General features: G+C 48.4%; 1 protein-coding gene and 1 pseudogene across 2 annotated transcripts in view; both read left to right on the top strand.

Moving 5' to 3' along the window:
- LOC136626045 (anaphase-promoting complex subunit 16-like) overlaps nucleotides 1-22356 on the top strand; it is a 90093-nt gene that overhangs the window by 327 nt on the left and 67410 nt on the right. The window lies entirely within an intron of this gene.
- Nucleotides 6-6650, top strand: LOC136624974 (nuclear pore complex protein Nup155 pseudogene; annotated as a pseudogene).

Genomic DNA, 22356 nt, shown 5'->3' with positions numbered 1-22356 from the left:
ACTCCCCTGCTGATTACCCTCTGCAGGCCCCTCATCTGCTCGGTGTCGCCCCCACACTCCCGGTGGTCAGCGCTGTGCACACAGTGCCGCTTCCCCCGGAGATGTTAGATTATTTTAACCCCATGAAGAACACGCATTGCATGATGGGAGTGTTCCCTGAGATCAGCCAGGCTTGGCTGGCCATTAGCAGTGACCTCTTCCTGTGGGACTTCCGCACCGGCCGGAATGTCACTCGCTTTGGTGGCCTCAGGGACACAATAGTGTGTGCTGGACTGGTCAGACCTCAAGAAGGTGTCGTCCAGCCACAGACATCCCATCTGCTGATCATTGCCACTCCGGTCACACTTGTTGTATTAGGAGTGAGCTGTCTGCAGCCTGAAGATCCCCATGACAACCCTTCTGGGCAGATCCAGCTGCTAGAAGAGCCCTTGTATTCAGCCGCTGCAGAAGATACCTACGTATCTGTCGCCGGCACACACAATGGGCGCATCTTTCTGTCTGGTACATCCGGCTGCTTGTATGAAGTGGTCTACCGGGCTGAAGCCGGCTGGCTTAGCCCCAAGTGGCAGATTATTAACTGTACGCGGAGCGCGGCCGGCGTGCTGCTCGCCTCCTGGCTTCTAAGCAGCCATGACCCCGTCGTTCAGATCGCTGTGGATGACAGCCGAAACATCTTGTATACCCGCTCTGAGAGCGGCGTACTACAGGTCTATGACTTGGGTCCAGATGGCAGCGGAATAACCAAAAAGGCGTCAGTATTCCAGGACGCCATCGTATCCGCTGCTGTAGGGATCGCCAAGACAGCCGACCCGTCACTCTTCAGGCCCATCATTCAGATTGCTGTCATTGAAGATTCAGAATCTGTGAATTGTGACTTGGTGGCTATTACTGGCGCCGGCGTCCGCCTTTACTTTACATCCGCCCCGTCAAAGCGGCCCGCAGCTCAGCCCTGGCGATTGGATTTAGTCCATATTCGCCTACCGCCCGGATTTATAGACTCTGCCACCGTGGACAAGCCATCAAACGTCCATCAAGTGCTTTATAGCGATGGCGTTTTCCTTATGGCAGCTGCTGAAAACGCCGTCTATGACCAACTATGGTGCATCAACCATAACTGCGTCCCATTTCAGAACCAATTAATGGAAACACATGCCGTAAAACATCTGCGGGGTCATTCCTGTGTAATTGCGTCTGTCAAGGACTCTTCCATCCAACAACATATGGTTCCAGCCAAGACGTTTGTTGTGCTCTCCGCACATGGAAGCCATATCTTCTCTCTGGTCAGACCGGTGGAGCAGCTTCAGGATCCTCTCATCGACGCTTATGAAGATGAAGATGAGCAGAAGACTGAACAACTTTTTAAGGTGTATCACCCGGACCAGGCCTGTGCAGCTAGTTTACACCTTGCGTGTTCTACTGCTGCCTCCGATCAGAAGCTGTCTACCTGGGCTACTGAGGTATTTTTCAGATATGGAGGAATAGCGCAGGTGAAGAATAACTCTTCACTTCCCGCACCCAATAACACCAGGGCAAATAACACCATATCTGTTGGGTCACCCTTACCCACATGTAGCCAGATACCAAATAAACGCTTCCAGGGTTCAACTCAACAACATTTTTCTGGAGGACACAATGGGATTTACATCTATTTTACCAGCATTATTCACCTCATCTGGGATAAAGACCTCATAGTCGAAAGAACATGCAAGAATGACAACGGTGACTTCATAAAAATGGATAGTGGCATCTCCGGAGAACTTCTGCAATCAGCTCTACGAGACCTCAGAGACTTACAAGGATTTCTGGAGAGAAATTTTAATTTTGGAACGGGCACCCTCAGAGATCTAAAGTCTAAATATGAGAGCACGATCCCTCGTGGCAACAGGGCGACCACCGGCACAAGGCAGAAGCTGAAGAACAGTTCTGGAAAAGCCTTCAGTTTCCTAAAGCGTGATACCAACACCTGCCATCACCAAGAGGTACATGACGAGTGTCACACTGAGGCCCCGCTAACGGAGAAGACCTCCCTTCAAGGAATTCACCAGTTGGTGAAGAAGACCTGCCAAACCTTAGCGGTGTGGAACCAGTTCTGTGAGCCCCACTTTCACCAGGTAGTGTCTGGGCTTCACAAGGAGTTGCAGAAGCAGCTGAAAAACATGACCTTTAAAGATCTAGTCATCCGGGGGAAGAAGCTGACCAAGACTCTCATCGCATCATTGATCGACTGCCATATCCGTCACAATGTAAATACGGATGAGGTGATCTCTTACCTGCAGCACATGTGCCCGATATTTTACAGCAGTGAAGATGCCATATTGTCCAAGGCTTATGTACTTATACAACGATCCCTTCAAGTCAACAACAAGTATGATAAAGAACAATTGCTGCGCGCGTCACTGCAGGAGTACCAGAAAGTATGTCACCTTCTTGACTTGGCTAGTGTTTGTGGCAAGTACAGACAGCAGTGTTTTTATGAGGGTGTAGTACAGCTGTGCCTTACATATGCTGGAAACAAGGATCCGCAAGGCCTTGGTTTGCGCTATCTGAAGAACGGTGAGCCCGAAGGCGATGAGTTGGGCTTACAAGCATTTGAAACCAAGATGCACAGCTACAAAATCATCATTGATTTACTGCAAGAGCTGGTCAACCAAAGGAAATCTGCTCCCCGAAGAGTAACCACAAAGCACGGCCCCTCTGGACTTCTTTTTCACCAGATACTGGAATTGCTTCCGCGCTCTGCAGATGAATTCTTCCATATTGTGTTATTCAACTGGCTCATCAAGGTTGATCTCACAGACGTCCTGCTGGAGCTGAAGTCACCTTTTCTGGAGTCTCATTTGGTGCGCATGTCCAACCATGAGGACAACGAAGTGCGCTACATGAATTTATTGTTCTGTTACTACCAGAAGAAGGGAAGTCCCATCAAAGCTGCCAGGGTGATGGCCAAACTAGCGGACTACGAGAGCCCCAACATCTCTCTGAAAGGAAGGATTGAATACTTATCTAGAGCCATCTTGTGTGCCAGAACCACCAATGGCCAGTATGGACGTGCTGAAGATTCAGAACTCATACATGAGCTGGAAGACTTAATGGATGTCGCTAAAGTACAGCTTGAAATCCAGAAAGTGCTACTCAGGAAATACTCCCAACATCCTCCAGCACAGACTTCTGCGGCGCAGCTTGATTCACAGGTAATGGACCTTACAGTTCTGTATGAGAAATTTGCAGACCCATTCCAGCTTTCAGAGTGCAAGCTTGCAATCCTTAGATGTGCTTCTTTTTCTAATGCTTTCTTGGTGCAGCAGATATGGAAGGAAATCATACAAACAGAGTTGAAGGACAGCGTAGAGATGGATGCTGCCGACAGGATGCAACTGCTGAACCTGAAGTTGGTCTCACTGGGCAAGATCTATGCCAGCACTCCCATGTATCTTCCTCTTCAGTTTTTGGCTCAGTACCTGGAACAACAAGTCTGCTCCTTGGATTGGCCGGCAGACTTTGGGTTAAAGACAATATTGGAGATGAATGTGCCGTTTCCCACGTGATTTCAGAATTGGAAATCCCTTCTGGACGGAGGTGAAGAAGCCTTTCCTTCTGCCGCAATGTATTCATGGGCTGCTCCCCGCATATGGAAATGACCATAATATCGTCCAGAGCCTTGACAGACAGCAATTTAACACAACCTGTGTTCCAATGCATCAGATCACACGGGCGTATTTCCAAGCCAATATAGCTCCGGGCGTTTTTACATTGGGCCCAAAAGATAGTCCAAGAACATCGGCCGCTGCATGGGCTCCTATGCTTAGCTCCGCCCCTTCCATTGCACAGTATCAGCGGGGAGGAACAAGAGGTAAGCCTGCGATTGGAAGGGAGGGGAATGGAGAAGTTGAGAAAACATCAATCTATTTTACCACCTTTTCTCAACAACCACTCATTCCACATTCCCCATTGGCTTATCAGTTCCGCCGACATTCTCCATGCTCCACATCTTACTCTACTGCTAGAAATATTGGGCATCTTGTCCTCCTGCATAGATAACATCGATCTGCCGTACCAACTTTCAAAATGTTGATCCAGGGATTATTCTGACTGCCATTATGGAGTCAGGAAGGAATTTTTTCCCCCAATGGGCTAAATTGGCTTCTGCCTCATTGGGGGTTTTTTGCCTTCCTCTGGATTAACAAGATAAGGTGGTACAGCAGAATGATGGTATTCATGCATGAGGACAACATGTGCCACATTTAGAGCAGTAGAGAAAGATTTTAATCATGGGGACTGTGGACTTAAACGACAAGCCGAGGGAAATTGTGTAGAAGTGGAAAAAACATCAATCTATTTTACCACCTTTTCTCCACTTCCACTAATTCCACATTCCCCATTGGCTTATCAGTTCAGCCGCCATGATCCATGCTCCACATCTTACTCTACTGCTTGAAATATTGGGCATCTTGTCCTCCTGCATAGATAACATCGATCTGCTATACCAACTTTCAAAATGTTGATCCAGGGATTATTCTGACTGCCATTATGGAGTCGGGAAGGAATTTTTCCCCCCAATGGGCTAAATTGGCTTCTGCCTCATTGGGGGTTTTTTGCCTTCCTCTGGATTAACAAGATACGGTGGTACAGCAGAATGATGGTATTCATGCATCAGGACATGTGCCTCATTTAGAGCAGTAGAGAAAGATTTTAATCATGGGGACTGTGGACTTAAATGAGAAGTAAAGGAAAATTGTGTAGAAGTTGAGAAAACATCAATCTAATTTACTACCTTTTCTCAACAACCACTCATTCCACATTCCCCATTGGCTTATCAGTTCCGCCGACATTCTCCATGCTCCACATCTTACTCTACTGCTAGAAATATTGGGCATCTTGTCTTGCTGCATAGATAACATCGATCTGCCGTACCAACTTTCAAAATGTTGATCCAGGGATTTTTCTGACTGCCATTATGGAGTCAGGAAGGAATTTTTTCCCCCAATGGGCTAAATTGGCTTCTGCCTCATTGGGGGTTTTTTGCCTTCCTCTGGATCAACAAGATAAGGTGGTACAGCAGAATGATGGTATTTATGCATCAGGACAACATGTGCCTCATTTAGAGCAGTAGAGAAAGATTTTAATCATGGGGACTGTGGACTTAAATGATAAGCCAAGGGAGAATGTGTAGAAGTTGGGAAAACATCAATCTATTTTACCACCTTTTCTCCACTTCCACTAATTCCACATTCTACATCGGCTTATCAGTTCAGCTGACATTCTCCATGCTCCACATCTTACTCTACTGCTAGAAATATTGGGCATCTTGTCCTCCTGCATAGATAACATCGATCTGCTATACCAACTTTCAAAATGTTGATCCAGGGATTATTCTAACTGCCATTATGGAGTCAGGAAGGAATTTTTCCCCCCAATGGGCTAAATTGGCTTCTGCCTCATTGGGGTTTTTTTGCCTTCCTCTGGATTAACATGATAAGGTGGTACAGCAGAATGATGGTATTTATGCATCAGGACAACATGTGCCACATTTAGAGCAGTAGAGAATGATTTTGAGCATATAGAACATGGACTTAAATGACAAGCCGAGGGAGAATGTAGAATGTGTGGAAAGTGACAAAAGGTGGTTCAGCACATTGATGTTTTCTATACAGCAGGAGAAGATGCCCCATGTTGGGAGCAGAAGGGAAAGATATTGACCGTGGAGAATGTGGGCTTAATTGATAAGTCGATGGAGAATGTGTAGAAGTTGAGAAAACATCAATCTAATTTACTACCTTTTCTCAACAACCACTCATTCCACATTCCCCATTGGCTTATCAGTTCAGCTGACATTCTCCATGCTTCAACTCTTACTCTACTGCTAGAAATATTGGGCATCTTGTCTTGCTGCATACATAACATCGATCTGCTGTACCAACTTTCAAACTGTTGATCCAGGGATTATTCTGACTGTCATTATGGAGTCGGGAAGGAATTTTTTCCTCCAATGGGCTAAATTGGCTTCTGCTTCATTGGGGTTTTTTTGCCTTCCTCTGGATCAACAGGGGGGGGGGGGGAACAGGCTGAACTAGATGGACATTGTCTCTCTTCAGCCTGTGTTATTATGTATTTGTGGGCAGCATGGTGTCTTAGAGATTATCACTGCTGCCTTGTAGGGCCATAATTAAAAGGGGTTGTCCATTTGCAAATGATTGATAGCCTATCTTTAGAATAGGCCATCGCTAGCATATCCGCCAGGGTGTATTCACAGACATAGGTTAATGTAGTCAAGCACTCAGCTGATTTCTGCAGAAAAAAGACAGCTCTATTCCCAGGGCAGTTTTCAAAGGGAATTTGGACTGCACCACAAAGCAAGGCCGCTACAATGCGAAAGGAGCTATATGCTTCCTACAGAAATCAGCTCAGTGTACAATCACCCTGGCCTGGTAAACAGCTAATTGGTGAGGGTATTGTGTGATGGATCCACATCACTCTACTATTGATGACCTAAACTGATGATAGGCCACCAAAAGTTTACAACTAAACAACCCCTAGAAATTTGGCTATGGCAACATCTGCTGTGCATGGAGCTTGTTTTCCGTGTGTTTGCCTGGTTTTTTTTGTTGTTTTTTTTTAGGATAGGGAACTCGCAAGGTAATGAGGACCCTTGACGTGGGTTGCGAGCTTACATATCTTGGCCAAAAGCGGTGGAAACGAACACCTCTGTATTGCATTCTACTTTGTCCATACACTTTGATTTTATATTGGCATAGCGTGGTGTTAGTACGTTTGGTGCACTTGGGGTGTTGGAGTATCTGCCAGGTCATATATTCATGCCACTGCATTGTCAGTACATGACTTTGTTTTACTGGCAGACCATACCCAGTGCATATATAAACACACTGAGCAGTCACTGGCATCTCCTCAATATATTATTTATTGTTCATTTGGATCCACACAATGAAGAATAAGTTTTCAGTGATGAAAAAACGTGCACAAACACGGCCATGTGAAGAAGCCCTAAGACCTGGATAAGTTAACACAATGGTGGAACTTGACATGTTTGCGTATTTTGGCCAAGATATAAACCAATACCTCATGTTATTTAATGAAGGAAGATAGAACAATTACGAGATTGATATTTTCTTTATTTAAATGAGTAAAAAGGTTATGAGTTCATGGGTAAAATGAAAAGAGGAGCTTCTACATGAAGGTATTGTGAGGTGCAGATGGGTTCACATGGCAGCCCAGAATCAAGGGAAGGTTCCTGGGTCTGCCATGTATTGCAGTCTATTAAGCTCTGTCACAGTCAGCTCTCAATAAAGCATCGTTAATAATACTATATGCTACTGTAGAAGTGACCAAACTGTTGCAAGGTCAAATCACCAATGGGGACCAAAAAAATTAAGATTATTAATTTTTAAAAAAAATATTTCAAAAATAAAATCTATTTAAATTAAAAAAAAAACCTTAAAGGGGTTGTCTGGCCAAGACAAGTGTATGTATGCACTTCTGTATGGCAATTACAAAGCACTTTGTAATATACATTGTGCATTGTTAATGAGCCATACAGAAGATATATACTTACAGGAGTGCCCCCTTCTTGTGTTGACGGTCCTGTTGTCCCTGGTTCCGACAAATTTCTTTCTTCTGTCTTCTCCTCTAGTCGAACTGTGGACTCGCGTCCCGTTTGTTTGCACATGCGCAGTAGCGCTCCTTGGGCTGTGAGTGCGTGCCTGTGTCTTCGCGCATGCGCAGTAGCGCTTGCTGTCTCGGGTACGCGCGGCAGTTCGCAGTGAGGGTCCGCCGGTCTCAGCTGGAGGGTAAGTATTATTACTAGGGGCGGGGGCTGTGTCGGTGTGGGGTCTGTCACCATAACTTGTCACACAGGGGGGTGGGCTGTCACCATAACTTGTCGCACGGGGGAAAGTGGGTGGTGGGATGGGGGGCTGTCACAATTACTTGTTGCACAGGGGGTGTGTAGGGGGAGGTGGGCTGTCACCATTACTTGTCGTTTCGGGGGTGGGGGTGTCACCATTACCCGTCGCACGGGGGTTGGGTGGGGGAAAGGGGTCTGTCACCATTACTTGTTACATGGGGGGGATGTCACCATTTCTTGTCGCATGGGGCGTGGGTGAGTGTGGGGAGGGGGGCTGTCACTATTACTTGTCACACGGGGGAGGGGGGCCTGTTACCCTAACTTGTCGCACGGGGTGTGGGGAGGGAGGGCTGTTACTATTACTTGTCGCACAGGGGGTGGGGGGACTTTCACATAAACTTGTCGCACGGGGGAGGGGGGCCTGTTACCCTAACTTGTCGCACGGGGTGTGGGTAGGGAGGGCTGTTACCATTACTTGTTGCACAGGGGCGGGTTGGTGGCCGTAGGGGGGGCTGTTGCTATAACTTGTTGTGCCGAGGGCGGGGTGGTCGCTGTCGGGCTGTCACTGTTCGGTTCGGGTGCGGTACTGGGACAGGTTTGTAATTGCCCAAGCAGTGATAGTAATCCCCAATAATTGCTACAGCAGTGATGATCACTTGGTGTCATTATCACTGCTGGGTAATTACTGTGTGTCACAATTACTGCTGGAGCAATTATTAAGGGGTAACTGTCCCAGCAGTGATAGTGATCCCCAATGATTGCCCCAGCAGTGATAGTGAAGCCCCATATTATTACTGCTGGGGCAATTATTGGGGGTCACTATCACTTCTGGGGCAATTATTGGGGGTCACTATTATTGCTAGGGCAGTTGCCCCAGCAAAAATAGTGACTCCCCTAGCAGTGATAGTGACCCCCAATAATTGCCCCAGCAGTGAGTGACCCCTCAATAATTGTCCCAGCAGTGCTAATTACTGGGGGTCACTATCACTTCTGCAATTATTGGGGGGCACTGTTACCGCTGGGGCAATTATTGGGGGGCACTATTAGTGCTGAGGTAATTGCTGGGGGTCACTATTAGTGCTGGAGCAACTATTGGGGGTCACTATTACCGCTGGGGCAATTATTGAGGGTTACTATTACTGCTGGAGCAACTATTGGGGAAGCACTGATGCTGCTGCGGCTGCTATTGTCGGGGCAGTGATGTTGCTGAGGCTAATATGGAGGGAGCGCTGATGCTGCTGTGGCTATTATGGAGTGTTTCACTATGCTATGTGGGGGCACTATGTTAGTTGGGGGCACACTGCACGATCACCATGTTGGGGCACTGTGGGGGGGGGGGGGCACTGGTAGCACCATGTGGGGGCACTATGTGGGAGCACTATGGGGGCTCTATGTTATGTGGAGGCACTAGGTGAAGTCACTGTGGTAGCACCATGTGGGAGCACAATAAGAGTTGTGAGGGGTAGTATTACTGGCGCTGCCAATGACTGACCCAGCCAGCCTCCCATCCAGTGTAATCCTGCCTGTGCAGGGATGGGAGGAGGTGAGCAGTGACTATTGTGAATGTTGGGTGCTGTGTTATCTATATATAGGTGTCTCCTCTCAGTGTAATCCTGCCTGTGCAGGGAGGCGAGCACTGTGGGGATACTATGTTATGTGGGGGTGCACTGTGGGGGTACACTGTGGGAGCACTATGTGGGAGCAATATGGCAGCACTATGATATGTGGGCAGGCTCTATGGGAGCACCATGTGGCGGCACTGTATGGACGGGCACTATGTAGGTTCACCATGTGGGGGCCCTGTGGGTACGCCGTGTGGGGGCACTATGTGGGAGCACCATGTTATGTGGGGGCACTGTGGTAGCACCATGTGGGAACACTATGTGGGAGCGCTATGGGGCTCCATGTTATGTGGGGGCGCACTATGCGGGAGCAGTATAGGGGTACTATGTTATGTGGGGGGTGCATTATGGGGGTACTATTTGGGAGCACCTCAGTGTAATCCTACCTGTGCAGGGAGGGGAGGAGGTGAGCTGTGAATATTGTAAATGGTAGGTCCTGTGTTATCTATATATAGGTGTTCACGCTTAGTGTAATCCTGCCTGTGCAGGGAGGGGAGCTGTGATTATTGTGAATAGTGGGTCTTGTGTTATCTATATCTAGATGTCAGCTCTCAGTGTAATCCTGTCTGTGCAGGGAGGAGAGGAGGTGAGCTGTGATTATTGTGAATGGTGGCTCCTGTGTTATCTATATATAGATGTCACCTCTCAGTGTAATCCTGTCTGTGCAGGGATGGCAGGAGGTGAGCTGTGACTATTGTGAATGGTGCCTCCTGTGTTTTTTACATATGGGTGTCTCCTCTCAGTGTAATCCTGTCTGTGCAGGGATGGGAGGAGGTGAGCAGTGACTATTGTGAATGTTGGGTCCTGTTTTATCTATATATAGGTGTCTCCTCTCAGTGTAATCCTGCCTGTGCAGGGAGGCGCGCACTGTGGGGGCACTATGTTATGTGGGGGCGCACTGTGCGAACAGCATGGGGGCACCGTGTTGTGCACCATATGGGGGCACCATGTAGGGGCACTTTGTAGGAGAACTGAAGGGAACACTATGCATGTGCACCATGTGGGGGCACCATATAGGGGCACTGTGTGGGGGCACTATAAAGGTGCACCTTGTAGGGGCACTGTGTGTGCACCATGTGGGGGCACTGTGCAGGTGCACCTTGTGGGGCCACTATCTAAGTGCACCATGGGGGGCACTAACTAGGTGCACCATGTGGTGGCACTGTGGGTACACCTTGTAGGAGCACTGTGGGGGCACTATGTAGGTGCATCGTGGGGGCCACTGTGTGTTTGTGTGGGCCACTGTGGGAATACTCTCACTTTTAAATAGTTTCAATGGGAGAGCATTGCGATCTCCTGCTCCTGCTGGTGACAACTGTAGCAGGAGATTCCTTCATCTCCCCAGCATGTCTCCATATCACTGGACACTGTGACAATGATGTGACAATGATGTGATAATGATGTGACAATGATGTCACAGTGTTCAGTGATGAGGGGACATGCCGGGGAGTTGAAGGAATCTCCTGTCAGAGCTATCACCAGCAGTGGTAAGTGATCGCAATGCTCTCCCATTGAGGGCGGACACCCACTGGTGACATTTTCTATCTTGCGCTGCGAGAGCAAGTGAAAACGCTTGCCTCACAGCGCAAGAAAGAAGCCGCAATGAAACTGGGATATCGCCAGTCTTTTCAATGGGGCAAGCGGCAGCTACGCTAGCCCCATTAAAAAGATAAGGAGAATACCGTGGACTTCTGCCACAGCTGTGGCAGAAGTGCAGCATGCTATCCCATTGCTTTCAAGGGGATCGGCGCTGCTGCCGGTCCAATTGAAAGCAGTGGTTTTTGGCAAACCCTGCAGCATGATTTTCGGGGAAGGGCTTGAAATATAAGCCCTTCCTTCCCTGAAAATCATCAATAAGTGGTAAAAAAATGTAAAAAAAAAAAAAAGTACTCACCTATCCGCCGCTCACACGCGTCCTCCGGCTGGCTCCCCAACACTGCTATCCAGCACTTTCAGCAGGCGGGGATTTAAAAATCCCTGCCTCCTGAAAGGGCTGTGCTGCTTGGCTGAGCGATTAGCCAATAGCAGCTAGTGCTTAGCTATTGGCTGAGCGCTCAGCCAATTACAAATAGTGCTTAGCTATTCATTCATGAATAGCACTATCCTAGCTATTCATGAATGAATAGCTAAGAACTATCTGTAATTGGCTGAGCGCTCAGCCAATAGCAGTGTCGGGGAGCCAGCTGGAGGACGCGTGTGAGCAGCGGATAGGTGAGTACTTTTTAAAAAAAAAATTTTACCACTTATTGATGATTTTCAGGGAAGGGCTTATATTTCAAGCCCTTCCCCGAAAATCATGCTGCAGGGTTTTCCAAAAACCACTGCTTTTAATGGGATCGGCAGCAACGCCGATCCCATTTAAAGCAATGGGATAGCATGCTGCACTTCTGCCACAGCTGTCACAGCTGTGGCAGAGGATTCCTTCATCCCCGCCGTACCCGGGGCTGCCGCTGGCCGCATTGAAAAGACAGGCGATGTCCCGCGCGGCTGCCGGCCCCGTTGAAAGCAGTAAAGGGATTCCCCGCAGGGGTACGTGGCTGTTTTCACATGAAACGCCGTGCATCCAGGAGACTCACATGGATGGAGAGAGCGATATCAGGCCGTCACTCACAGCTTGATATTGCTTTTCCCATCACAGCACGCGCCTCTCTTAATGACGCCAGTCTTTCAGTCATGTGACCGGCGTCGTCAGGAGCGCGCACGCTCAAGAGGAGAGAGAGCAGCGCATCATGGGAAGTACCCTGGTGGCGCCATCTTTAGGTCAGCTTTACAAGGAGAAGATAAGGAATAAAAAGGTTAGCAGAATATCGTTTTTATGTGTAATGCTGCATAGTATGATCCTTTTAATCTACAGGGCATTAACCTCTTGAGTGGCGGGTTTCCTACCACCCTGTCGTGCCCACCAGGGCAGGTTTTTTAAAATGCTCTAATCATTGAATTTCAACTAATTTTGCAGCTGCGTCTCAAGAGCCATAACTTTTTCATTTTTCCATTGACATGGCCATATAAGGGCTTGTTTTTTGCGGGACAAGTTGTGATTTTTTAAACAGGGGGGAGGAAAAAAAGAAAAAAAGGGGCCATGTCATTAAGGGGTTAAATAATGTATTAACTTCCTTCTCTGGGTCATTATGACGCATGGATACCACATGTGTGATTGTATTTTTGATTTTTTACAAAGTAAAGGGAGACAAGTGCTTTTATAATTTTTTAAATAATTTTTAACCTTTTTTATTTTTATTTTTTTTAATTTTTTTTTTTGTCCCTTTAGGGGACTTCCACAGGGACCCATCAGGACCCCTGATCACATTCTGGGGGGCCGATGGTAATAGCCCTTTACATGATGCAGTGACAGCCCTTTACATGCTGCAGTCACAAAGACTGCAGCATGTAAAGGGTTAACACAGCAGAGATCGGAGGTTTTCTATGATCTCTGCTGTAAGAGCTAGTACCTAGCTGTCCTCTCACAGCCAAGCGCTAGCTCTCCCTGCCATCGGCTTGCTTCTGACAAGCCGATGGTCTCTATGGCAACCTGTAAACAAAGCAGGAGATTGTTGACAGGACTGTCACAGTGTTCAGTGATGAGGGGGCTGCAGCTGGGACGAAAGAATCCTGTCACTGCTATCCCATTACTTTCAATGGGGCCAGCGCTGCTGCCACCCCGTTGAAAGCAATGGGATGAAGGCAACCCCTGCAGTGATGATGTTCAGAAGGGGTGCTAGACATATAAGCCCTACCCTGAAAATCATCCCTAGCTGTGAAAAAAGAAAAAAAAATGTTCCCCCCCTTCCTGAACCGCTATTCGGCTCTTCTCCCCATCCCTATCAGTCTGCATCTGTATCTGGGGGTCGGGGATTGAAAAGTCCTTGCCTCCTGAAAGCGCAGCCTCTGATTAGCTGAGCGCTGTGTCCAATCAGAGTGAGCGATCAGCTATTCATTGAATGACAGCTGAGCGCTGCCTCTGATTGGTCAGAGAACTCAGCCAATCAGAGGCAGTAGTCAGCCATTCATTAAATTCGTCTGAATGAGCCCCAGACCATGTGATTTGTAGCAGTGCTGCCGTGCGCTACCGACTGCTGGCAACGTGCTCACACTTCTTAATTGAGAGGTAGAGGTGGCGGAGGAGAAGGAGGGGGGGTTTTGGAGGAGGTGGGATAATACGCCGCAGATATCAGCACCAAGGTAGGACCCGCTATTCTTGGTGTGAGTAGCACGTGAGGGGTCCCATGCTCTGACTCTGTCCCAGCCTCCACCAAATTCAACCAATGTGCCGACAGGGAGATATTGTGTCTCTGCCCGCCAGTACTTGTCCACGTGTCCATTGTTAAGTGGATCTTTCCAGTAACTGCGTTGGTGAGGGCACGATTAATGTTGCGGGAGACGTGCTGGTGTGGGGCGGGGAAAAATAGTGGCGACTGGGGACCGAGTAGAGCGGGACTGCCGCCGCCATCATGTTTTTGAAAGCCTCCGTTTCCACAAGCCTGCACAGCAGCATCTCCAGGCTAATTAATTTGGCAATCTGCACGTTTAAAGGGGTTGTCTCGCGAAATCAAGTGGGGTTATACACTTCTGTATGGCCATATTAATGCAGTTTGTAATATACATCGTGCATTAATTATGAGCCATACAGAAGTTATTCACTTACCTGCTCCGTTGCTAGCGTACTCATCTCCATGGTTCCGTCTAAATTCGCTGGCGGCTTGCTTTTTTAGACGCGCTTGCGCAGTCCGGTCTTCTCCTTTCAGCACGAGCCGCTTCAGTGTGCTCCCCGCTACAGCTCTTCTGCGCATGCGCAGACGAGCTGTCACTGCTCGGGAGCGCGCTGGAGCGGCCATTCTGTACCATCCTCTGTTAGAGGAAGGTGCAGAGCCACCCAGCCGAGAAGCCCAGCAGCCCAGCCGAGAAGCCGCCCAGGTAAGTGATGGGCTGGGGGAACTGTCGCTGGGCCGGGGGAAAGGAACTGTCGCTGGGCCGGGGGGGGGGGGGGGGCTGCCGCTGGGCCGGGGGAACTGTCACTGGGCCGGGGGGGGGGGGGGGCTGTCGCTGTGCCGGGGGGAACTGTCGCTGGGCCGGGGGGGGGCTGTCGCTGGGCCGGGGGAACTGTCGCTGGGGCGGGGGAACTGTCGCTGGGCCGGGGGGGCTGCCGCTCAGCCGGGGGGGGCTGCGCCGGTTACCTGCTGCCTGGCGGTGGGTGACTGTGTGCCGTGGTCGGCCGCGTTGAATCCAGGGGTCCGGTCGGCGGCTGCATGGCGTCTGGTTGTCAGGGAGACACAGCTGGTAGCGTCTCGGGAGCGCGCACGTCGGGCTACAGCAAGCGAAGGGAAAAGAGCCGGCGGCCATCTTGGGAAAATTTTTATAAGTTGCTGAAACGCTGGAACTGTAAGTGGAAACCAGCTAGAAAAGTCATTTACAGGGGGGCTTAGTAATGTATGCTTAATTAGGGGGACTGGGCAAAAAAAAAATTCACTGCTTCCTCGAGACATCTCCTTTAAAGCTTGTGCATGCGGGTGGGTGGCGGCGTATTTCCGCTTTCACTCCAACGCTTGTGTTAGCGACAGCTGAACGCTGCACTGAGAGACATTGCTGAATGGAGTGAAGGACTGTGGAGGTGAGGGTGTGGGTGCAGGCCAGGAAGCGCTCGTGCCTGCATCCTGGGAGGTGAATTGGATCAGTGTGGCAGGTTGTGGCATAGGGAAAGAGGCAGTGGTGTGACCCAGAGGCGGTGAATGGCCTTCGTCCCAACTTGTGGGATTTTTGGCCATCATATGCCTGCGCATGCTGGTGGTGGTCAGGCTGGTAGTGGTGGCTCCCCGGCTGATTTTGGTACGGAACAGGTTGCACACCACTGTTCGTTAGTCGTCCGCGCTCTTACTTAAAAACATCCACACATTTGAACACCTAGCCGTCTGCATGGAGGCTTGCCGCGAGAGGGTGCTGTGGGAAACAGTTGGCGGATTCTTGGCTCTGGGCCTGCTTCTCCCCCTGGCCACCCCACTGCCTCTTCCAACCTGTCCTGCTGCTGCACAAATTACCCCACCGTACAGCGCTGAGAACTGGGGCTAATTCACCGCGCACAGAGACTTGTAGATACCGGAGGCTCTATGCTGTGACTGGGAAAAATTAGACCGCTATCTTGCGCTGATACCTAGGGATCATTCACCACTCACAGAGACTTGTAGAGAAGAGAGGCTCTATGGAGTGGGAGAAAACTAGAAAGCCAGTGGATAGTGCTGGTAACTGAGGCTACCTCAACCCCCCCCCCCCCCCCCCCCCCCAAGAAAAGGGTTTTGTGAGATGCTCTTCACAGGGGCAGAAAGCTATAAAGCCAGTGGATAGTGCGAATAACTGCGGCTACTTCACCACACCCAAGGAAAGGGTATTGTGAGACACTCTGCACAGGGGCAGAAAGCTATATAGCCAGTGGATAGTGCTGCTAACTGCGGCTACTTCACCACACCCAAGGAAAGGGTATTGTGAGACACTCTGCACAGGGGCAGAAAGCTATATAGCCAGTGGATAGTGCTGCTAACTGCGGCTACTTCACCACACCCAAGGAAAGGGTATTGGGAGATGCTCTGCACAGGGGCAGAAAACTATACAGCCAGTGGATAGTGCTGCTAACTGCGGCTACTTCCCTGCACCCAAGGAAAGGGTATTTTGAGATGCTCTGCACAGGGGCAGAAAGCTATACAGCCAGTGGATAGTGCTGCTAACTGCGGCTACTTCACCGCACCCAAGAAAAACGTATTGCGAGACGCTCTGCACAGGGGCAGAAAACTCTAAAGCCAGTGGATAGTGCGAATAACTGCGGCTACTTCCCCGCACCCAAGGAAAGGGTATTGTGAGATGCTCTGCACAGGGGCAGAAAGCTATACAGCCAGTGGATAGTGCTGCTAACTGCGGCTACTTCACCGAAACCAAGAAAAGCGTATTGCGAGACGCTCTGCACAGGGGCAGAAAACTCTAAAGCCAGTGGATAGTGCGAATAACTGCTGCTACTTCACCGCACCCAAGGAAAGAGTATTGTGAGATGCTCTGCACAGGGGCAGAAAGCTTTACAGCCAGTGGATAGTGCTGCGAACTGCGGCTACTTCACCACACCCAAGGAAAGGGTATTTTGAGATGCTCTGCACAGGGGCAGAAAGCTATAGAGCCAGTGGATAGTGCTGCTAACTGCGGCTACTTCCCCGCACCCAAGGAAAGGGTATTTTGAGATGCTCTGCACAGGGGCAGAAAGCTATACAGCCAGTGGATAGTGCTGCTAACTGCGGCTACTTCACCGCATCCAAGAAAAACATATTGCGAGACGCTCTGCACAGGGGCAGAAAACTCTAAAGCCAGTGGATAGTGCAAATAACTGCGGCTACTTCACCGCACCCAAGGAAAGGGTATTGTGAGATGCTCTTCACAGGGGCAGAAAGCTATACAGCCAGTGGATAGTGCTGCTAACTGGGGCTACTTCACCACACCCAAGAAAAAGTTATTGTGACACGCTCTGCACAGGGTCAGAAAGCTATACAGCCAGCGGAAAGTGTGAATAACTGTGGCTACTTCACCCAACACAGAGAATAGTATCTGTGAAATGCTGTTCTGCAGTGGCCCAGGAAATATTTGCATACTATTCAGCGATGACAATGAGACCTCTGCCTAAGGCACTGCACACATAGTATGGTATGGCTGCAATGATCTACAGTGCCCCATGAAATATTTGCGTACTATTTAGCGATGAGAGTGAGACCTCTGCCTAGGGCATTGCACACATAGAATGGTATAGCTGCAATGATCTGCAGTGGCCCAGGAAATATTTGCGTACTATTTAGCGATGAGACTTCTGCCTAAGGCACTGCACACATATATAACGGTATAGCTAAAATGATCTGCAGTGGCACAGGAAATATTTGCTTACTATTTAGCGATGAGAGTGAGACCTCTGCCTAAGGCACTGCACACATGGAACGGTATAGCTGAAATGATCTGCAGTGGTCCAGGAAATGTTTGCGTACTATTTAGCGATGAGACCTCTGCCCAATGCACAGCACACACACTACAGTATAGCTGTAATGGCCTAGATGCTTAAAAAAAAAATCGGTGCGCTACTGCTCCCCGCCGGCCCCAACAGTAATGCACACAATGAGGAGTAGCCCTAAGAAGCACCGTTGGGGTTCTTGAAGAGAGGATCCTACTCTAACACTTTCCCTATATTAGCATCAGCTCTTTCCCTAACCTCTGCCAGCATGCGTCTGAGGCGAGCTGCGGGCGGGACCAGTTTAAGTACTCAGCGGTCACCTGATCCCGCCAGCCACTCATTGCTGTTGGCGGGCAGAGGGCTGGTACATCACAGCAGGAAGTGGTAATGCCGTCCCCGCATGTTTATTGGCTAGAAAATGGCACTAAACATGCGGGGAAGGGAGATGAAATTGACTTGAATACCCCGTGGTGTTCGTCTTGAGTAACGAGCATCTCGAGCACCCTAATACTCTAATGAGTATCAAGCTCGGATGAGTGTCTTCGCTCATCTCTAATAGAAGCCTGTCCGGTGTCTGCACAGTATGATGTAATGCCATAGCATTACATTATGCTGTGCAGGACAGATAGTTCTTATCTTACAAAGTTCGTAACTCGAACGTTCGCAAGTAGAAGACTATCTGTACGTTTTTTTTCCCAGTGGAATTACGCAGTGTTTCATGCATCTCCTTGTGTATTGCGCATGCATTTGCAGACACCCCATGTTTTTTTGAGCAACCAAAATGTATGCGCAAAATACAGAAATATGAATGATGCAATTGAAATCAATAGGTTCTATTCTCTGCATATTGTGCGCGCAAATAGGCCCCTGTGAAGCCAGCCTTAGGGCTTATTCACACGAACATATGCATAAATACGTTCGCTCGTACGGAATGTATTAACACATGAATGAATTACAAAGCTCATCTCTTGATCTTAATTGGCGTATTTAAAGCCACTCAAACCGTGCGCTGCAGCGCATATGTAAAAAAACACGCTGAACCATCGCAAGCAACGACCGGAAAGAAAGGCTTGGAATGGAAATTAAATGCCTAATCATGGCGAGTTGTCTTATTTTTCCTATGTTGTAGGCATGTTAAATTCCTCCCCCTCCCTTTTTTTCAGCTGCCATAGAGGTCTGCATAATCCGGACAAAGACAGGGCAAGACGTACCTTTTCACGGCCCGTATAAAAGATGCATCCTACAAAGATAGAGCAGGTCCTATCTTTGCTCGCACAAATATTTTCCTTGGAAGAAAAGGTAAGTCTGAATGACGCCATTGAAAGCAAAGGCATTGCTTGGTCGCGTTATACTGGCGAATTGTTCACGTGCGGAAAAGCCTCCGCAAATATGTTTGTGTGAAATTAGCCTTATACTTCCCTGTTGTTCCCTCGGTGTCAGTGCTCAGACAAGCTGCTGCAGTACATTGAGCACCTCACTAAGTAGTCCTCCCAATCTAATGTTACTACTCAATGCACTGGCGAACGGCGGAGAAAGTGAGCATAAAACTTACATTCCTGGACTCAGAGGGGAACTACTGTGAGGCCATAAGATTAGTTTACGGGGCTAAAAGGTGCCCACAGATTCCCTTTAATATTTTTTATATTTTTTTTAAATGAAGAACAATTCCTCAGAAGTCCCATTGTTTATTACATAAGAGCCAAAATATAGATTACGTGGCTAAGTGGGCAGCGCAGTTCCAGTACCAATATAATAGTGTAAGATGGTAGCGTTCTGCTTAACCCCTTGAGGACAGGGCCTATTTTGGCCCAAAGGACGACAGCGATTTTCTGGTATTTTCATCTCCACTTTTCAAAAGCCATAGCTTTCTAATTTTTCCGTCAACATGGCCGTATGTGCGCTTGTTTTTTGAGTGGTGAACTGTAGTTTTCGTTGGTACCGTTTTGGGTGCAAAAATTGTATTTATTTTTTAGAAAGCAAGGAGAGAAAGTTTTTTTAGGTTTTTCTACACAATAATAAAAAACATTTTTTGAAAATTATTAATTTTTCTATATCATTGCATTCGAGGTCCCATAACTTTTTTACTTTTCAATGGACAAAGCTCTTTGAGGGCTTGTTTTTTGAATGATGGGCTTTTGTTTTTATTTGTACCATTTTGGTACAACTCATGGCGAGTTGGCTTTTTCAATGTTTTTTGTGTTTTTTTGGGAGGCAAAATGATCAAAGTAAACATTTTGCCAAAATTTTTAAGGGTTTTTATCACAGTTTTTTTGTGCAGTTCAATTTATTGTACAGGTCGTGACTCGTTACAAATACGATGATACCAAATATTTGAAATTTTTTTAACATTTTTCATTTTTTTACAAGTACCGGAAAATGCACAAAAAAAGTAGTTTTTTTTAATTTTGTTTGATATTTTTCATGTCCTTGTACGTGAATTGAACCATGACAGCTGGGATCAGTATGATTATGCATTGCAGTACTTCTGTACTGCAATACCTCATTGCTTATAATAGCGATCATAGGCAATGGTAAGCTGGGAAACAAGTATCTTGCTTCCTCTTGGCCCAGTGATGCTCCCTCTGTGAACCCTTTATCTGCCACAATGTACATAGATCGTGGCACGTAGGGATTAGCAACAGGGATCACCGTTATTACCTGTTATTGCAGCGGGAGGCCAGCTATCAGTCATAGCTGGCTTCTGCTGCGGGATGGCGTGGGTTCAGCTTCTGAACCTGTGCCATCCACAGGACGCAATTTATGTCCTGCTCCATTAAGTATACCACCACTAGGACATAAACTTATGTCCAGTAGAGTTAAGGGGTTATAGGGCCATTGCAGTGATTTTTAAAGTTTATTATGTAGCTCTCCTTCCAGTATATATAAGTGAGCTAGTGTAAGGTGACCAGATTTTCCAAAGGTCAAAGCAGTACAAACGGGTGTGGTCAGGGGGAAGGGCTTATCACGATGTATGATTTTTACTCTGGGCTTAGTAGCAATACTGTGACCTCAAAAGTAATAGTGACTCCCACAGTGGCCCCAGGAGCAATAGTGACTCTCACAGTGGTCTCAGTAGTAATAGTGACTCCCACAGTGGCATCAATAGCAATATTGACCCCCTATATCAACCCTTGTAGTAATAGTGTCCCCTATATTGGCCTCAGTAGTAATAGTGACCACCACAGTGGCCCCAGTAATAATAGTGTCACCCACAATGACCTCAGTAGTAATAGTGAACCCACACTAGTCTCTGTAGTAATAGTGACCCCCACAGTGGCCTCACTAGCAATAGTGTCCCCTATATCAGCCCCAGTCATAATATTGTCTCTGTATATTGCCCCTAATAGTAATAGTGACCCCCACATTAGCCCCAGTAGTACCAGTGATCCCCACAGTAGCCTGAAAAGCAATAGTGTCCCCCCACAGTAGCCTCAGTAGCAATAATGACACCCACAGTGGCCTCAGAAATAATAGTAGCCCCCATAGTGGCCCCAGTAGAAACTGCCGAGATGGGGATGCAACATTCCTATCACAGTTACTGATGATGATTAGAGGTGCCTGACACATAGTTATAACAAAGGAGATCACACCCATCCTCCTCACTGTATAATTCAGGACTGTAGCTTATTTAGCTGAATATAGAATAAGGCCTAGTGCCCAGGGCCGTGACGGGCTCCGCAAGCGGAATTACGCCACCCTCCCCAGAGACCCCATACTCACCTTCGGATCCGCTGCCCAACGTCCCGCAACCCGTGCAGTGCAGCGCATGACACACCGGACGCATCATATGATGCGGGCGTCGGTGGGCGGAGAAGCGTTTTCACGCTATCTTCTGCTGTGCTACAGCGGAAGATACCGTGACAGACGGCTTCCATTGACTGCAATGGAAGCCATCCGCGCGTACGCCCGCGGCATGTACGTGTACTTTCAAGGGGCGGAATTCCACGGTGGAATTCCGCACCGCGAGCTCTGCACTATTAGGTTCAATAGAACCTAATAGTTGCGGGGTAACGCCGCGGATTTCCGCCGTGTCATACGCGGCAGAAATCCGCCCGTGAGAATTAGGCCTAAAGATGTAATGGTAGTGTTGGAGAGCTTGTATAGGCTGTATCTGATTATGTAATGCTATGTTGATGCATCATGGTATTGCTGTGAAAGGGAAAGCAACATTAACATGGAGCCTGCACTGCATGGAAGCAGAGGCGTAACTTGAAGTTCCTGGGCCCCAATGCAAAACCTGGAACGGGACCCCCAACTATAATGCTTTATTCATTGTACTGGGCTCCCTATATGGAGAAGAAAGGCCTCATGGGTCCCCCAAGGCTCCTGGGCCCGGGTGCAACCGCATCCCCTGCATCCTCTATAGTTACACCCCTGCATGGAAGTCATTACAATATACATAGAAAATGACCAGAGTGTGACAAGCAATCTGGTGATGGGAGCAGATATGGAAAAATATGCTTTAGCCAGAATGGCCCTTTAATTGTAGTAGATAATTGTTATGTAGCAGAAGTGGATCCTTTGTGCCTTAGAACTTATTTGACTTACGGCTCGATTCAGAGGCCACAGCTGGGGATTCCTGGTTTTCATCCATTCACCCCACCAATCGGGATTTGGCCTTCGATGTGTGGAACCCCAGACCGTTACTTTAGAACAGGGGTGTCAAACTGATTTGCACCGAGGGCCACATCAGGCTTATGGTGACCTTCAGGACTCAGTCACACGGGGCATCCAGGCGCCGATGAGTTTGTCGTCCTGCATGAAGAAGACGGCCACACTGCAGGTGCGGACGACTCACCGCAGTGCTGGAAGAAAGAACACATGACCGGCAATGGAGTCGGCCATGTGTTCTTTCTCCGAACCTGTGGTGTGGCCATCTTATCCTGCAGGAAGACGGGCGCATCAGCGCCCTA

Source organism: Eleutherodactylus coqui, chromosome 4 (genome assembly GCF_035609145.1).
Source record: "Eleutherodactylus coqui strain aEleCoq1 chromosome 4, aEleCoq1.hap1, whole genome shotgun sequence".
In the NCBI taxonomy this organism is placed as follows: domain Eukaryota; kingdom Metazoa; phylum Chordata; class Amphibia; order Anura; family Eleutherodactylidae; genus Eleutherodactylus; species Eleutherodactylus coqui.
Note: the sequence above shows the minus strand (reverse complement) of the source record. Positions and strands in the feature narration are given on the sequence as shown.